Source organism: Xiphophorus hellerii, unplaced genomic scaffold, assembly GCF_003331165.1.
Source record: "Xiphophorus hellerii strain 12219 unplaced genomic scaffold, Xiphophorus_hellerii-4.1 PGA_scaffold_30__1_contigs__length_14551, whole genome shotgun sequence".
Lineage (NCBI taxonomy): Eukaryota > Metazoa > Chordata > Actinopteri > Cyprinodontiformes > Poeciliidae > Xiphophorus > Xiphophorus hellerii.
Window position 1 is genome coordinate 7533 of NW_022587605.1, and position 7019 is coordinate 14551.

The 7019-nt window shown below is 38.3% G+C and overlaps 1 long non-coding RNA gene across 1 annotated transcript; it reads left to right on the forward strand.

The window, feature by feature from the left end:
* The first annotated feature begins 1609 nt into the window (after positions 1 to 1609).
* LOC116716386 (uncharacterized) lies at positions 1610 to 5306 on the forward strand. The gene is made up of 3 exons (XR_004338442.1): positions 1610 to 1707; positions 3520 to 3580; positions 4333 to 5306. It is a non-coding gene; the product is annotated as an uncharacterized LOC116716386 (long non-coding RNA).
* The last annotated feature ends 1713 nt before the right edge of the window (positions 5307 to 7019 follow it).

Genomic DNA, 7019 nt, shown 5'->3' on the forward strand with positions numbered 1-7019 from the left:
TTCCTTTCTTAAAGAAGTTTCAGCTTCTGAGTAAGTTCACAATTCGACTGATACCAGCTAAATAGTTTCTTTCCTTCACCTGAAGAATAAAAAGTAACTGAAACTGTGTTGGTTATAAATTTCAAAGATTCCCTATTCGAGAATTCTTAAAACATTTTTGCTTCAAATGTGAAATTCAGCTTTTAATTTGGAATCAGATTTCCGCTTTCCGCCTAGATGGCCGTCGACTGACGCGGCGGCCGTTTATAATCCGCTCGAGCGACGAGTAAACACCGAAAGACCAACAGCGGATGATTCTCGTCATTTCTCGGCGAGACTCGGCGCTCGGCGGACGTGGCTCGGACGACGAGGCGACTGCTTTCCTTCCCACCCGACCCGTCACCGACCTGCGTGTAAATGTTCACAGACAAGATGATGATGTCCCCGTGGGACCGCTGTATGTTACTCCACAAGCTGCTGCCTGTGCTGCCATGTCCGCACAGGAACCATCATCCTGGGGGTCTGGTATATGGTGAGCATCCGTCTGCGTCCCACTGCATCCCTGTAGACATTCGCAGCAAGCGGGGAAGCGTGGCCTCGTTGGAGGGATTTCAGGTTGGATACTGCACTCCAACAGAAGGATGAAATATTATTTCAGGGTATTCTGGTCATTTTTTATGGTTTTGTAAGCCTGTCGCAATAAGCAATTAATCAATTATCGCGTGATAAGTTAAAAGCCCCCCCATTATGTCCATTCTGACTATTCATATTTTTTGAAGGGCTATTTTGCTTAAAGAACTTTGTAATCTAATTTATTTACGGTTTCGGTTGCGTTTGGTTAATTTTCAGTTGATTGTTTTTTGGTCTTTTTTTATTGTTATTTTTTATATAACAATATATATACATTTAAAAGTATCTCCTTGTCGAGGGTAAAGTGTTCTTTACAAAATTGAAAACTTATTGATCTCGCAGAGGGCTGACATTTGAATTATTATGCTGTTATCTACACATGACTTAAAAACGGTCTCAAAATAACGTAATAATAAATGTTTTCTTTTATCGCAATAATTTCTGTGATAATTTATCGTCCAGTAAAATGTTATCGTGACAGGCCAATAGTTTGTTATTGTTTACCTCTAAGATCGTTAGGCTATAACTAGCGCAGCAGATGAGGTGTGCAGCTAAATGTAGGCAACTATCACAGTTATTCCGGGTTATTGTCTCCTAATTGAAAACGAGGGGAAAAACTCAGCAGCATTTTGAAGTCAATTTAAAGGGCCTGTGGAAAAATCCTTTTTCTGCCTGATATTAATAAATCAGCAGCAGGTCTCTTCAGGTAGCAGGTTTGGTGTCAGGTTGCCTATTGAATGCGAAGAATGCTCCGTTGCTTCACCCCATCAATAGGGATGAATGAGTCATCAGCGTAACGAACTGCACAAGCCAGAGATTGTGTTGCACCAAAAAACACAAATTTCCAAGCAGACCCTTTAACGTTCCCGTGTTTATAACATCCACTTTACGTCCTGCACAACACCTAGAGTTCATGTGTGCATTTTAAGTTCTACAGCTCCACTGTAATTTGCCCGTTTCTTACCCGTATGTCCTGTGTCCCTAAAGCTCATCAATGCCGTGTGTTGCTCATCCTGCTCACGGCCCTCAGTGATCCAGAAAAGTATCATCTGACCAGTGCCGAGTTGGCCAATGACCTGGATGTCATGGATGATGCCAGTAAGTATCCTAAAAACAAAGTTATAAGTAGAACTTCACAGTTTGTTTTCCACCCAACACGCTACTATGCACTACCTGGTCTATCATACAAAACCCTGCTGAAATACATTGAAGTTTGTTACTGTGACATAAAAATATGGGAAAATTTAAGGGGTATTAATATTGCTGCAAGGCACTATATCTAGTACGCCTTTGGTACTTTTGCTGTAAGATGAATTAATCGACAAGTGTTATTAATATAATATAAAGGTAAGGGTTGTTCCTGCTCTGTTTGAAGCTAGATTTTCTGATTACTTTATGGTTTTCTCTGTGAAACTAAGGCGACACTTGACTGTTTTGCTAGACGACCTCTCTAACTAGTGGACAGTAAACACCTTTGTGTGACTTTAACATCCCAAATCACAGTCATGCAAACCTACTTTCCATCTGTCCAAAGAATTAGATAAATCCGTCTTAGCCCAGGAGTGCTCTGGTCTCGTTTGGCCGGAGTTTACCGGCACCACATGGCATTCATTCAGATTCCCTGATTCAGAATGACTGTAAAGTCCCCGGATTAGAGTCACCCTGTAAGGCTGGCTGCGTTCCAGCTGGTGCAGTGTCACCTCTTCTTTTGAAACACACACGAAAACTAGAACACTTTTAATGTGATTTATTTATCTGAGGGGTTTTCAGTGCCAAGGCTGGACAAACACTAAAAGTCAGAGAGAACGTCAATGCAGTTTCGGACTGTTATTGTTTACTGATCTGAGATCATCTTTTAATTTTACTCAATAAGAAAACTAATACAGTCAACGAAGACCACGCTACACAATCAATAAAAATATTATTTTTATTAGGACTTATGATTATCTACTCTATGAATATATAATTAATGGCAACTACATATTTTTGTAGAGACTAAGGAAACTGGAAACGGCTTTTTTTAACACCCTGATGTTTGCTTTGCACTTGTTTGAAAGTAAAGCTCTGCTAAACGAATGTTAAGGTGACTAATGGATTTAAAATCACCAGGAGCCAAAGACTAGAAGTTAAAAGTAACTTGTTGCTGTATGTTAGCTAAATTTGTTGTCCGCTAGTAGCAAACATAGCTAATAGCCACCAACAATCCAGCGCAACATGTCCAGATTAGCTGGAACACAAAATAGAGTATTATTGTACAGTTGCTCTATTATGGAAAAAAAAATGTAATCACACTTATTTCTCCTTAAATTTATGGCACTTAAAGAACAATCTAGGAATATACTTTCAAATCAGATTGAAAAAAAAAAATGCTAAGAATACTTTTTTTTAATCAATTGATTTTTTTTTCTTGTAATTGTCTAAATACAAATGAGATTAATTGTATATCAGGTCTGCAGTCGCACTTTCATTTTTGGTGTTCAACATTCTCAGGTACTGATTCTGTCAGCTCTCTTGACATTCAGGTAAATTAGCCGCTGCAAACAAAGGGACGTATTTTCTGGACCAGATGTGATTCACTGGATGACTCATAGCTGCAGTTTATTAAAGAAATGCTGGATAATAAGTTATTGATTCACATGACGAGCAAGATGTTGTCTCGGTGAACTGTTCCAGTACCGCCGGTGCTTTATCTGATTGTACCAAGCTCTTATTTTACGTAACACAGTTATTGGTTTTCCTCTGTTACGCTGAGTGTGATGTGAGGTAAAAGGAACAGTGAGTGACCCAAAAACTGAGGTTCATCCCTTTTCTGCTTGACCGATGCGACGCACCTTTATTGTTTCTATTTCTAGTCTGAATTTCTAATATACAGTATTATATATATTTATTTATTTATTTTTTGCTATACAGAAGCCAACCGATGGAGAGCCCGCTTACAAGCAGAACAACCTTCCTGCTTCGACAGAGCAAAGTAAGAACGTCGCACTTGGTCCAATGCTTCTCAAGGGGGCGCTGTTCAGGCATGTTTTGATTATACTTGCAGTGTAGTCATACCTTTTTCTAAGTAAAAACTAACGAATCAGTAAATTTTGTTATCAAAGTAAACAACTAAAAATCTATTTTGCTTTAATTTTTCTATTTGGTAAAAAAGAAAAGTTGTAAGACAATTAATAAGAGTTATTAAAGGGACAGTATCATCATAAATCAACTTATTTTTTTTTTGTTTTACATTATAGCGTATCTGGAGTGTTTCTTTCATAAATTTTCAATAAATACTTTAATCTCCCATGGCAACCATTCACCTGTGCCAAACACCTGGCAGGACTTAGCTCCGCCTTTAAGACGTAGCTCCTCCTCAGTTTCCAGCTTTCTGCCTCACAGAGCGGCCCTCCTTTACAACTCTCCACTCAGCTCCTTCAGACTAGCCAGCAGCAATTAGCAAAACACCTGGTGGAACTGCTCATCTGCTGAGCTCATTATAGGAGTCGGGGTAATTTGGTCAGGCAAGTACAAAATGTCTTGGATTAGGCATTTTAAATGCTGAAAAGTCAGACTTGTTCCCAAAAAATTGCAAAACTAAAAGAAAATCACAGAAAGTTGTTTTTTTTTTTTTTTTGGTAATCCAAGAGTTCTATTGTGCTTCAACTTTTCAAAACGACTAGTTCTCCATGATTAAATTTTCTGCCTCATGCGTTGAAGGTGTTCTTTGCCTCGTTTCCACAGAAAAAATCGAAGAGAGCCAAGTGCCCAAACCTGCGAAGAAGAAGAAGGCGAGGAGAGAGACATGAGACGCCTCCGTATGCAAGAGACTTCACATCCTGCTTATGCAACACCTTCTCTGACAGGGATTTGGAACGACGGTCGCCGTTGACGAACTTTACCAGGAGGGAGGAAAAAAAAAAAAACGTGTCCGAAAACAACTTTTTTTTTTTTTTTAAATACACATCATGTGCCAGTTTGGTGGATCCTTGAAAAGTGAAATTTTAATGCAGTGCAATCTAATGTGATGGGGTGTTGATGGTTTCTATGTATGCATTTGATCTTTCTGATAATGTCTTCTAATTCCACTGAATCAAATAACTGAAGGAGCTGTAATTTAGTCCTTAGACCTGTAGGAAAAATACTGATGAAGTTTAGAAATCTGTGGCGGCGGCTGACGAGCGCCGCTCACTGTGCAGAGAGTAACTGTTTCTCAACACTGGGCCGAACGGGGTGAACCGGCCTTCTTTTAACCTGCTCTGATGTCGGTGGTTTCAGACCAGCGGCTGGAAGCTCTACGAGATGTAAACTGTCGTGATGTAAATGAGCCTCGTCAGGCACAGGAAAGGGACTCGCGTCGACTCCGCGGTTCTTGCTTTTTCTTCCTGTGATTCTGGGGGAAAAAAAAATGTCACCACCTCTGTCCATCTTGTTCGTCTCGTCCGTTTTGCTGCCGTGTGTCGACAAAATGTTCTCTTGCTGTCTTTTTTTTTTTTACGGCCGGTTGCTGTCTTTCAGCCGCAGTCATGCTGAAAGTTGGGGGCATCTGATGGCAAACGCGTCATTGTTGTCAGCCTCTTAGTTTTGTTTTTGTTTTTTTTGTTTTCCACCTCTGCTTGATTCAGAAGTCCTCAGAATCGTTTTGTAAAACTTATTTGTAATAAAAGAAAAGCTAAAGCCATATGTAAAAAGACTAAATAAAGGCCAGTTTTTCTATCTTTCGTCTAATGAATACCACTTTTACTATCTCATGATACATTGATATAGCAAATACGGTACTTTTATTTAAAATAAGTGTAAATCTTAAATTTGAGTAAATTTTGAATCCTTATAGCTTTTATGAATCTGTTTCAAATCAAAACATGGGGGAAAAAAAAAAGTCAGGAAAACTCCTTTCACTCTATAAACTGAATAATAGCGAGCGTCCCTGTACTACTCATTAATTGTGTAATCACTTTGTTCTATGATTAAATGAATGAAGTGTATGGAGTTGACCCCATTGATATACACTGCTAAATATCAGAGATGGATTCCATTCCAGAGCTGTACTATTTAACAAGTCATCTACATTTCTTGGTTTTTTACCACTTGTGATGTAATCTAGTTCTCTGTTGGTTCAATGTCTGGCGAGTGAAAAAGTTACTTCATGACATGAATCCTGCTGATCTGGAGCCAACAGATCTGGAGCCAACAGCTCACTTGTCTGTGGTTGGCTTCTTGAAATGCACATTATCAAGATCAAATCCTCTTCAGTGTAAGGCAATTACTTTTTCAAGTTTTTTGGTGTATTCAATCTGAGCCATGATCCCAAGTATATAATAATAATAATAATAAGGCCTGAGATCAAAGTATGAGATCTCAGGCTCCACATGGCATTGAACAAACAAACGTTTTACTGACATTTCCTGACTGGATCGCTCTTTAAAAACATCATCTACTGCATCCATAAGAGCAATCTGTTTTTCCACAGAATGAATGATGTCACTCATTCAGGTCTGAACTTTTAGATCAGACCTAAAAGTCAGAACCAGTCTAGGATCTGACTTTTAGGGGTGCTTAGCCCCCAGTAAGGCTAAGACCCATGAAAAGATATTTGCTGGTGCAGTTTTCTAAATCTAACTGCTTATTTACATACATTCACAAACAGAATGAAGAAATATGTTGTCAGTAATTCATAGAGTAAACAATATTCATTTTACTCAAACATATACCTATAAAGAGTCAAATCAGAGAAACTTTAAATGTTTTCCAGAGGTGTATAAACTCAGTTTGAAACAGAATCTCAAGATCACATCATACCTGCCAACATTAATGAGACACAAGCAGCTGTGGAGAGACAGTCCTGGTGTGATCTGCTCTCCCAGAAATTAAAATCAAATCTACTCAAAACTGCATTTAAAGTCATTGAAGAACTTTTTCCTAAATTCATAGGATTAATAAACCTAAAACCAGTTTATTATCAAGGTAGAAGTTCAGGTTAATGACTAGTGAAAACTAGTCATTAACCTGAACTTTATTTGAAAATCATACTTAGAAATTTAATTACCCTTATTTTTATTTGAACATTATGCGGCTGTTGGCCTTTTTTACAAGAATGTTTGTCCATTTATAGAAAAGTAGACATGATGAGTCGAGTTTTACTATTTCAGTTCACAGTTCATGAAGTGGGCCTGTCATAGTTTCAGTACCAAACACCTTTTTGTTCACACAGAAACATCCTAACATTCTGTTCTGTTCTTTAGTTGGACATTATTTAAGTGACTCCAGAGAGATTTGGGAAATTAATGTATATAAGGTGTGAAGCCTTTTAATTGTCATAATTAAAGGCCTCACACTTTTAATTGTCATTATTATGACACTTTTAATGTCATTATATACAGTATATAAAAAAAAAATTCCCTTCTCACCCACCCATAAGAGCGGGTGGTTCT